Here is a 12,833-nt window from a genome sequence, read left to right on the forward strand (position 1 = left end):
TTAGAGTAAGCAAGGAAGGAAGGTTACATCACTAGAACTTCTCAATTAGGCTTATATCTTAAAGAAACATTTAGGAAGGTCAGAGAAGTAAGATTATCATCTTCATTTTGCTGTTTACTTAGAAAGAATTCATATCTCTGCTTCACTTACCAAGTTTATCGATTATGACATTGTTTCATCTAAATCTAAATTCCATGATGCAAAATGAATTTTACAATAACATTAATTATCTAAAATAGTTGGTCAAAAGAGTAAATAATATCATATGCATATATTATTTAGATCCTGTAATTGGATGTATTTTAATATTTGTATTTAATATTTAATGCCCACTTAAAAATCCTTAAAATCTAGAGTTAAGTGTTCCAGGGCTGATACACAGCTACAAAATTCCCAAAATTCCTTCTAACTTTCTGCTCTGGTACCTTTTATAGGGCTTGTCTCTTCATAGTTGCCTGGTTAAAGTAAGAGGATTTTGCCCTACTCTATTCATATCTGTCTTGCATGTAAAGAAAGGCAGAGAGAAAAAGTGACAAAGGAGATGTCAGGAATCCATAGCAGACTTCTGCATCTAAATAAAGAGCTTCAAAACTGAGCTTTAAGAGAGGCTAGGTAAAGAAGATATTAAAATAAGCTATAATTTGAAATTATACTGGTACAAAGATAAAAATAACTATATTCTTCAATATGGAGAAATCTCAGTATCATGAAAACAACAATCTGAAAAAAACAAAAACAAAAACAAAACAAAAACCCACACAAAAATCTGGACATGTTGGCGAACTGTGGTGGCTTAGTGGCAAGAAGCTGCACTGCAATCCCAGAGGTGCGCAGTTCAAATCCACCAGATGCTCTGCTGAAGAAAGAGGAACAATCTCCTCCTGTACCAGTCAGAACCAATTTGACGGTACACACACATAAATAAAAATCTGGACATGTAGAGAATGCTCGTATAGATGGAGGAAAGATGAAAGTTGTCAGCAATTACTTTTCTTGTGGATACACACACACACACACAAACCATGATAAAATAAGAAAAAATATCAATAAAAATAAATCAAAAGACAGTGAAAATCTGTTGTCAAGGACCTCTCCAATATGCTAAAGAGCAAAGATGTCAGTTTAAAGACTAAGACATGCCTGATCTAAGCCATGGTGTTTTCAGCTACTACCTATGAGTCTGTAAGTTGGACAATGTATAAGGATGACAGCAGAAGAATGGATGTCTTTGAAATGAAGTACTGGGAAATAATAATAATAATAATGGCCTGCCAGAAAAAAGAAATAAAGATGGGTCTCAGTGAAAGTGCAACTATGGTACTTCTTGGAGGCAAGGTTGGTAAAATTTCATCTCTCATATTTTGTGCATCTTGCCAGGGGAAAGTTCTTAGAAAAAGACATTATCTAGGAAAATTGAGAGGTCAAAAATGAAAGAAGATCCTCAAGGAGATTGGTTGAGACACTGACAATAGTTTTGAGCGTATCCGTTGTTGTGCAGATGGTGCAGGAGAGGGTGAGGTTCATGTCTGTAGTTCATAGAGTTGCTATGAGTTCTGGTTCACTTGATGGCACCTAAAAAGAACACAGATACCAAAAAATTGATGCAGGGTAAGAAATTGGCAATGTGTTCCACAAAAAACAGGCTGTGCCAAGAAATCTGGAGAACAACAACTTGATAAACTGACTGGAAAAGATCCATATTTATGTCCATTTAAAAAAAAAGGTGATGTGGTAGAGTGTGGAAATTATAGAATAGTATCACTAATATCATATACCAGCAAAATCCTGCTGAAGATCATCTAAAAATGACTGGAACAGTACATCAACAGAAAATTACCAGAAATACAATCCTGGGTTTAGAAGAGACCATGGCACTAAGGACATCGTCATCAATGTCAGATGGATATTGGCTGAAAGCAGAATATCAGAGGAATATCTATCTATGTTTCATTGACTATGCAAAGGCATTTGACTGTGTTGATTAAAACAAGTTTGGCTAACCTTGAGAAAAATGGGAATCCCAAAACACCTGATTGTGTTCATGTGAAAACCTGAAACAGAACAAGGAAACAATGTATGGTTCAAAATCAGGAAAGTCCTGTTCCATGCCTTTTCAGTCTATAAGGGGGACAGATCATTCAGGAGGCTGGGCTTTTTGTGAAGGAAGGTGCCATCAGGATTGGAGAAAGACTGATTAACAATGTGTGTTATGCAGATTACACAACCATTTTTTCCAAACTGAGGAGGACCTGAAATGTGTACTGCAGAAGGTCAAGGACAACAGTCTTCAATATGGATTGAAACAAAGATTCTCACCACTGGGCTGACTGGTAGCACCATAACAGATGGAGAAGAGATAGAGATCGTTCACAGTTTCAGCTTGCTTGGTTTCACAATCTCGGCACCAGCAGTCAGGCAATCAAAAGACAAATTGAATTAGGAAAACCTGCTCATAGGGACCTCTCCAGAGTATTAAAGAGAAATGAGGTAAGTCTAGAAACTACAGTGTGCCTGATCCAGGCATGGTCTTCACAATTTCTTGTTCTGTATCAGAAGCTGGACAATGACCAAAGATGACATAAGAATTGTTGCCTTTGAGTTGTGGTATGCGAGAAGAGTACTGAACATACCATGGACCATCAAAAGAACTAACAGGTCTGTCCTGGAGAGGATGTTCAAGTCACATACTTTGGCATGCATCATGCTTGGAAGGGTGGAGGCACAGCCCAGGAAAGGAAGATCCTGGATGAGGTGTATTGACACAGTAACTGGTGTAATGAGGTTAAGTGTGTCAGAGACAGTAAGATTGACTCAGAAAAAATTCAAGATTTAAAGTCACTATTCAGAGGATAACTATGAGTCACAGTCAACTCGATAGCACGTAACAACAACAAGAACAATCACAACAATAAAAGTATTTATCACAGAATCTGATAAATAATAATTGCTCAACAAATTATTTTTTTTTATTAAGAAGAAAACCTAGGTTCCAGGAAAGCTAGGGGGAAATTTTCACTTACTAGATTCCCACTACATCTCATTGTTTTTGAAAATTCCACATATTTAATTTTACTGAGTCACTTACCACAATGCTACGTAGTCTCTTTTATTTAGCATGCCAATAACAATTTGCCATAGAAGAATAATAGAACTTAGAGGCAAGTGAAGAACATTGCTAGAGTTTCATAGCCAGGGGACTGCTAAACTGGGGTTCAAATTTTAGTCTAACTTGAGAGGTTCAATCTCCTATATATTCTGTCAAGATTTTGTGGCTTTGTCATGAAGAGTGACATGGATGCTCTATTATTTCCTAAAGTGGCCTTATGGAGTCTGTCTCAACTATGTAGGTCCTGCAGTGTCTCGCCACTCTAACCTTTATGTGTATGTGATAACAAGCTGCTGTAAAGGTACTCTGGAGCTATATGAGATTGGAAACACAAGCAGTAGACTCAAAAGAACATTTCTAACAGATATCTGACTCATTATGAACCTGCTACACAATGCACACAGCCCCCACATACTTAGTACCTTACCACTGAACAATGCAGCCCACACCTCATTGCTGAGAGGGCATGCGGGGTTCTGCAGCCAATAAGAGATCAATAGGATCATAGATACTGTGCAAATTAATCATATGATGTCCCCATATTTATACGCCCAGGTTATAAGTGCTTCTAGGTTTCTAACTTTTGCAAGGTAGAATTTCTTACTTCCTCTCATGAGATAATGCATATATACTAGGTCAAACTTCTTTAATCTTCCTGAAACTCCTTCAGGTTTTTAACAAGAAAGAACTGTCCTTGAACACTGCATGATAATTTTTCTGTGATTATATAAAGGAGATTTTAAACCAAGTTAAATCACTATCCTCTACTTCCATCAGTATTTGCAATGTGGTAATAGAAAAGATGATGCCTGATTTGAAGTGTTTAATAATATGGAGAAATGTAATATATTCCAATGGTCTACAGATATGTATAACCCTTTCTGAAAAAAGTAAAAAGTTGTCTGAATATGTTGGAAATGAAAGCACAGAACACATATAGCAAAGCAGAATGCAAATGAGATGTGACAGCCTTCTTTTATGTAGTTCTGTCTTTAGGAAAACTGAAGAGGAGAGTTGGAGGAGAGCTGTAAGTTCTGTGGACACCAGCAACTTTTAGAGCCTCTGAAATCTAGTTGCTGACTATCTTGAGCATAAGTATTACCTAGTGAGTAATTAAAAACAAATATCAAAACAGTTGCCCTAGAGTTTTGTTCTGACTCTTGGTCACCACATGTACGTCGGAGCAGAATGGTGCTCCTAGGATTTTTAATAGCTGAATCTTCTGAAGTAAATCATCAGGTCTTCTTTCCAAGTTGCCTCTAGATGACCTCAAACTTCTAAACTTTCAGTTAACACTTGAGTATATGAACTGTTGTATAATCCAGATATTTCTCATAATACCAGATTTCTTCTAAAACAAGGATGATTTCATATAGTTATATCTATTATTCAAAACTGTTTATTCAGAACCTCTGATGTAGAACTACTGGTCTCCAGGGTTGGGAAAAGACTGTTGAACAAAATAGAGAAGATACCTGCTGTTTTTGGCATATTGTAGTCAAAGTGGTCTGATTATGAAACAGGTAAACAAATAATTACAGAGGAAAACTACTGGTGATGCTAAATCTCAAACAGAAAAGAAGATGATTGAACTGAGACAATAAGCACGGCATATGTGTATCAGTAAATAAACGTTTCTATGAAGTAATAATCAAGATGAGATCCAAGTGACAAACAAGAGCCATGCACATCAACATCTGATCAAGTTCTGAAGATTAAACCCAAAGGCAAATGGTTCGAATTCACCAGCTGCTCCATGGAAGAATGATGGGAATTCTTCTCCCATGTGATTTACAGTCTCTCAAAACTCACTGGAAGGTCAACTATGAGTCAGTTCCAATTCAATGGCGGTGAGTGAATGTGTGAGAGATAAAAGAGTCATGAACACATAAGTACAGCATTAGAGTAATACAGAGTAAGAGAGAAATCGCTTCATCCATAAATGACATATTTCATCCCATTTCTCAGAGAAATGGTGGAATAAAAGTTCCAAGGCACTAGAAAGATTTTTAATCCACACTGCCTTCTCACAATATGCTGAAAAGTTAATTTCTATCAGAAAAGTAGATGTAATGGGTCAGGTAATGGATTTCTGCAAGGAAAGTGTTGAGAGGCCAGAGGGCTAAGTGCTGCATCAATAATAAATGTTATGTAAATACTCCACGGCTTGTGATTAAACCAAGCTTTCCAAGGAGCAGACTCTTCAGAAGGATGATTATCTTTGCCAGAAACTGATGTGCTGGTGAGAATGAAGTGGAGATTTTTGATGGATTACACAGGTCCAGCACTTTCTACTCACCTACTCACTTTCAGATCCATGCTCACATCTGAGTCTCAATATTGACAATTACATTATGAGATGGGGTTTTAGCCCTGTTTCTACTGATACCAAGTTTCTGGAACTTTTTAAAATAAAATATTTTTGAGTGGATGTTTAAGAGCCTAAAATATGAGAAACTGTCAATCATGCTATATAGTTGTAGCAGAATGTTAAATGCAATTTTTCTCTGTTCTTTTAAGGCTCTATGAGGACCTCAACAGTAGAACACAATACAACACAACCAGCAAGCCATAGAATCAGGATATGGTCAAAGAAGGGAATATCAAAGTTTTATTTCATTGACCAGATTTGAGGTTGAAGGTTCAAAGTATGAAAAATTAAGATGCCTTCAGACACTTCTGTTACTTCTTAGATACAGAGCCACCTAACTACCATCTGTCACTACTAATACAGAGGAAGAGAAATGGGATTTCTATCTAGAAACTAAATGAGAAAAGTTGTAAATGAACTGCTTAGAAATTAGGCTAAAACCGGAAGAGCTTCAAAGCCAAAGTGAAAAGAAAACTGAAGCTGAGAGATGAACTGAAAGTGATCATATGGAGGCGGCTTCATTCTCATGGTGAGTTGTTGTCTTCAAGACCCTTGGAAAAAACCCTGGACTAGAAATCTCTGGTCTTTGCAGTACCAGATACAGAGGTTAATGAAACTTAATTGTATTTTCTAAATCTCCCAATCATATTACACCTGATTATATGATACCCAGCCTGACCTGGAAAGTCTGCAAATATCAATGAATTGATTATTAATGGAAGAATAAGACAGAAGAAAATATCTGACCAAATACTTCCTTTTCTTTAAAAAAATAAGCTCAAGATGGAGATAGTGAGAACCTTAAAATTGAATAAGAGCTTTTATTACAAGGAGTTGGGCACACTTAATTACATGAAAATGGCCAGAGTTATGACATATGTATGCCTCATATTTCATTTTGGGAAGCAGTGTGCAGAAGTTTTAAAGATATACATAGATACTTTCTTTGATCTTCCTTTGTTTAAAAGGTAAAGTTTAATTCTTTTTCTCTTGAGCTTAGAATAGAATTAGTGACTCTTCTAGATAACAGAATACAGCAGGAATACATGTGTGACTAATCCATACATTATATCACAGCTTCTTTGCTTTCTCTCTGCCATGCCATAAGGATACTGAAACATCTTATGAGCTCCAAGTGACAAGGAATTGAAACCTACATGAGATGATTTCTTGGAAAGGACATCATGCTTTAAAAGATGTAGGGTCAGTGAAAGAGTGGAATACCCTCAACAAGATTATTGACACAGTGGCTTCAGCAATGGTCTGCAGTGTATTAGCTATGATGAGGATGGCACAGGATAGGACAGGGTTCTGATCAACTGTTCATACTGTTGCTCTGAGTCGTATTCAATGGCAACTCACAACAATGACAACAACCGATAGACAAAAGAGAATACCAGAAGAATATCTGTTTATCCGTTATTGGCTTTGCAAAGGTATGTGACTGTGTAGACTGTAACAAATTATGGCTAAGATTGAGAAGAATGGGAATCACAGAGCACTTAATTTTGCTCATGAGAGACTTATGCCTAGATCAAGAGCTACTGTCCAAACAGCATACATGGCTTGAAATCAGGGAAGGTGTGTGTCAGGATTGTAACTTCTAATAATACCAATTCAATATGTATACTGAGCACATTATTCAAGAAGCTAGATTATCTGAGGAAGAACGTAGCAACAGGATTGGAAGAGACATATTAGCAAACTTTCAGAGGACACAATTTTGTCGCTGAATATGAGGAGGGCTTGAAACTCTTGTTGCAGAAGATCAAAGACTATAGTCTTCAATATGTATTACATTTATTTCAACATTAATAAAAGAGGAAAATTCTTACCACTGTACTCATGAGTAACATCTTGATAGAAGGAAGAAAGATTGAAACTGTCAACAAGTTCATCTTACTTGGATCCACAATCAATACATTCGTTACCAGCAGTTGGAGATCAGGAGATGATTGCTTTGGGAAAGCCTGGCATCAGGGATCTCTCCAAAATACTGAGGATCAATGATGTAGTTTGAGAAGTTAGGTACACCTGTCCAAGCTATGATCCTTTCAATCACTTCCTATACATCTGAGAGCTGGACAATGTGTAAGGATGATAGAAGAGCAATGCCTTTGAGCTGTGATGTTAGAAAAGAATTCTAATACCCTTTGAATCACCACAAGAACCAACAGTTATGTCCTGGAGAAGATGCAGCCAGAGTGTTCCTTGGAAGAAAAAATGGCAGAGCTTTGCCTTACATATTTGGGCACGTAGTTAGGAAAGGCTATTTCTTGGACACGGACATTGTGCTTGGAAAGGTGGAGGTAAGATAAATAAAAAAAATCAACACGGTGAATTGACACAGTAACTGCTGCAGCTGGTTAAGTATGTCAGCTATGATGAAGATAGCACAGGATTGGGCATTATCAGTTATTAGAACAATATCCATTAAAGAGGACATGATCTACATAGATCTGTTGTTCAGAGTGTGGCTGTACCCAACTCAATAATATCTAACAAAAATAACAACAACAACCGAGAGGCATAGTAGCAAATCATCTAGGAATCTCTTTATCCAGCCCATTCATTACTTTAACTATCTATAGTTAATATATTTACTGCAACATCAGACCATCCAGCTAAGCAAGTCTGGGTCCTGACTTGGGAAAATCTGAGACAATAAGTGTTAGATACCCAACAAAGTCCAGCTTATATATCAGTTATATAGAAAGCAATTTAATACTTGAGGATGAAGAAATGTACTCATTCAATCTCTTCCTCAAATGTTACAAATGGTTTTATAAGTGGGATTCACTTACCTGTTCCTAAGTACTATAGGAGCTTAGTCTAGATAAAATGGAATATCTTCGATAGCAGGCTAGAGGTGAATCTGAACAACAGTTGAAAGCAATCTATGGTATTAGTTTGAACTCTGCTAGAGTCTTGCTTTATGGATAACTTATTAGCTGGCATCGTCTGTAGGGAGTTGTGCTGTTAACATAAAGGTGGAATCTCTCTGGCAATTCAAATCCACCAGCTTCTCCACAACAGAAAGATGAGTAATCTCCTCCTGTGTCTCAACATACCCACTGGAGGGTCAGCTATGAGTCAGTTCTAACTTGATGGCAATGAGTTTGAGTTGAGAGATGTGTGACTTAGAAAAGTAACTAGTTTCTGCTTCAGTTTCCTCAACTATAAAACAGAAGAAAGAGGGGAATGAATTTTTCATGTTATGAGAGGACCAATGCTAGACACTGTATAAACTGATCCATATACAAAAATATAATACATACCATTTATCCTTACTCATCCATGAATGGACTCCAATGTCGTAAGTACCTATCTTTTCTCTTATTTTAAAATATGCTGGTGGAGAAAAGTCTCATCATGAAAGTTGAAAGGGTAAACTGAAAATTCATATCTAAATAGAGAAGGAGCAGTCTACTGGGACCGGAGTCAATGTTGCTTCAAGCTTCAATGCAAATGGAATTTTGCATACTATTGAGACAGTCTTAGAACTACAATGAGGGGGAGCTTAGAGTTAATTGAAATGATAGGAGAATAAAGTCCCTTCTCACACACATGTGTGTTAAGCTTTTCTTTGGTCCTAGGACTAACAATGCCCAAAGATAGGTATATGCGTCGTGCCAAGTGGTAGTGAGAGGCATGAGAAAGAAAGGATTGTTACGAAAGAAGATTACAGGTACTAAGATGAGATGGAAATCCTGTATGAAGAAAGGATTAATAGATGATTAGAAAAGGGGGAGGGAGATAAATAAATTATCTAGGGGAGCTCTAGTTTGAGTTAAAGCATTTCATGGCACCTCAGTCCTCCATCAAATCACAAAAAGACAAATTTGAGCAATTTGGAAGATAACACTCTAATTTCTTTTCTTATATAAATATTGATGTTTACCAGAATTCTGTATGCATTTGCTTAAAGGAAAGGCACATGAAGTGATCACAGAAAGAGGACCTGGCCATCAGGGTGGAAAAGTTCCATCCTCGTTACAGAATATGTATCTACAGACCATCAGCCCTGATATACTCAAGACAGTTTCTTCAACTTCCTTCTTTCTATAGTTTTTTTTTTAAAAGAGTATGTTATTTCAAGTACTTGTAAATTGCTTGGATAAATTGTTGTAACAATTTTCCCTTCTGATTTTTATTGTAATAATTTAATTATACCTAGGACAGATCTTACACATATTATATAAACATGAGATGATAAAGAAGAGTTTGAAGACTTACTCCAGGAATTTTGAAATTAGATTCCAAGTACAACAGATGAAAATTCTTGCACTCTTAAACTGACCTATGCCTATTCACAATTTTCATCTAGTGGACAAACCTATTGGAGCAAGCATCAGGAACAGGTTTATATGTGGCATTACTTCTGACATACCAAGGAGATCCTGGGGTCCCTTATTCATAGGTTTCTAACTCAAATGTTTATTCCTAGTGAAATAAACCTTTCCATGAAAGGGAAAAGTTAAAAAGACGAGCTTCTTGTTCCTTCGCAGAAGAGCCCTTAACTACTCACCAGCTGACCAAAAGGTGGGTTGTTAGAAATCACTAGAGGCTCCACCAGAAAAAAATATAGAGACATGTATAGACTATAGTCTAGAAAACACTAAGGCCAGTTGTATTCTGTCACATGAAGTAATTATGATTCAGGATCAAACTAAGGACACAAGACAAAAATCACTTCCATATGTAGCATGAAGGTTTGTCAATTTCAGAATTATGAATGTATGGGGCTAGATAATTTCTTGTTTTCAGTAATGCAAAGAAAGATTATCCTATGCATTGTAAGTGCTTAAAAGCATCTATAAAATTCACTCCCCAGATACTGGTAGCACTCCCTTTCCAGTTATGACAACCAAAAATATTTCAAGACATTGCCAATGTCTCTGGCAGCAAAATAGCTTGGAACTGAAAAGCACTGTTTTAGAACATCTTAGCAGGAGATACCAACTATTACTGACATACCTTGATTGCATGTTCCATCAATTTCAAATTGTAGTAATTGGTAGGAATCTCGGTTTCTTTTTCTTTGATTTTAGTGTCAGCAGGTCTTCCTTACATGAGCATAGGTCTTATTCTATAACTGATAGTATTTACTTCAGCATGTTGTGGGTACCACAGAGTCAGAAGCAACCCATAGCTGACCCTCTGATGGGTTTTCTGGGGCAGTTAACTGCACGGGACAAAACTGTCCACCCTTCTTCTTCCACAGAGCAGCTGGTGGCCTTGAGCAGCATGCCTCCAGGATTGCAGTGCTGCTTCCTGCCAGTAGGCTACTTTGAAATATTCTTTTTGACTATTTATGGTCTTCTTCACTTTATCATTCCTCACGTAGCAGACTATATGATTTTGATTCAAGAAAGGTCAATATCTCAGCTCACTAAAGAATGCCTAGGATACTGATCTTTAAGCCTTTTTTACAACCTCTGATTTTCCTAGATTCATACATTGTACATTCAACGTTCCAATTATTAATGGATGCTTGCATCTGTTTCTCCTCATAGTGAGTCATGTCACGTCAGCAAATGACTACCAAAAGAACAAACAAAACTCCTTTGGAAGAACTGCAGCCAAGGTACTCCTCAGAGACAATTATGGTGAGACTTCATTTCATATACTTAGGGTATGTTCTCAGAAGGAAATAGTTCTTCAAAAAGGGCATTATGCTTGGGAAAATAAAGGGCCAATAAGAAAGAAAGCCATTCAAGAAGTTGAATTGTCACGATGATGATGACTGTAATTATGGGCTTACACTGGGGGAATTTTGAGGATGGTGCGAGATAAGGTAAAGTTTCTATCTGTTGGACTTAAGGTCATATTGAGTCAGACCCAACTTGATGACACTTTACCACAGCAACATCAGAAAATCTCTAGAGAAAGAAAACTTGGTTGTTGGTGGTTGTTTGGTTTTTTGTTTGTTTGTTTGGTTGGTTTTTTGTTTTGGGGTTTTTTTTGTGTTGTGGTTTGTTTTGTTTTGTTTTGTTTTTAAGTAGAGGGAGAAGGAAACAAAAACAAACTAACAAAAAAGTAAGGTCCTAAATAAGATAGACTGATGTGGCGGCTGCAACAACTGGCCCAGAAGCAGTGATGACCATCGTAACAACACAGTACAGGGCATAATTTTGTTCTATTTTATATACTATTCGGTTTTGCTCACAGCTACTCTATTATACAGCTTTGTATCAGAAACAACGCCTTAGCACTTAAAACAACTAAAGAAGAAGAAAAAACCCCAGCCCAAAAACAAGCTTTAAAAAACCTTCCAATTTATTGCTGTTGAGGCAGAACTTACTCATACTGACTGACCCTCGACTGAATTTTGGGGGGATGTCAAACACATGGGAGAAGAATGTCCATCTTTCTCCCATGGAGCTGCTGGTAGATTAAAAATGCCAGGGAAGCACCACCTCTTGGTTTACCAGTGTAATTTTCTACAGAGGAGAGCGTGACAGGAAACCCAGATCAAACTGACCACAGGATGAAAGGACCTCATTAGTTAACGTCATAAAAAATGCCCAGATGCAGAATCTTTCTCAATGATAGCCAGACTTAAGGTGTGAAATGACACCTTATAAACTCCATTTTCCTGAGTTGTTACATTATGAACTTCATTTTATTTCAGACTCTCCCCATAAGACTGCTGCCCCAAAAGATCAATATTGCACCTTCTGCCTCTAAGACCAATTTCAAACAACTTTTTTCTTCCTTAATTGCTCAATTTTAAGAAATAGCCTTCAGGGTCACCCATGCTGAAATATCTCAGTCACAAAAGGACAAATACTGCATAGCACCATTGTTATAAGGAAGGCCTGACGTGAGGAGTTGGGAGAATATGATAAGACTGGGCAAAGAACATTGTGTTGGAACAGATGAAGGAATGAACTATTTAAAAGAAATATATGATTAGGCATTCTATGGATGACAACAGTCCAGAATAAGAGGGGCATTGCAAAGAGGACTGGGGGAGAAAGGGAAGGAAGATAATTGTGCAATAATGAATGAATTAACATTGTTGTTGTTGTTGTTAAATGCCTTCGAGTTGCAGGCAACTCATAGTGACCCTATGAAGAAAAGTCCTCAACACTTTGTGTCTTTCATCCTCTCTACAGGTTCATAGGGTTTCCAGAGGCAAGCTATTATGGAAGTGAATGCCATTCCTGCTTCCAAGGAATGAACATTAAAAATTTTAAAGAAAAGGAACTCTGGTGGCCTAGTGGCAAGAAGCTACACTGCGCAATTTGAGAGGTGTGTGGTTCAAATCCACCAGATGCTCGGCTGGAGAAGGATGGGCAACTCCTCCTGTACCAGTCAGATCCAATTTGACATTACACACACACAAAATAA

This window comes from Elephantulus edwardii, unplaced genomic scaffold, assembly GCF_000299155.1.
Source record: "Elephantulus edwardii isolate Elephantulus edwardi_28Jun2011 unplaced genomic scaffold, EleEdw1.0 scaffold00029, whole genome shotgun sequence".
In the NCBI taxonomy this organism is placed as follows: domain Eukaryota; kingdom Metazoa; phylum Chordata; class Mammalia; order Macroscelidea; family Macroscelididae; genus Elephantulus; species Elephantulus edwardii.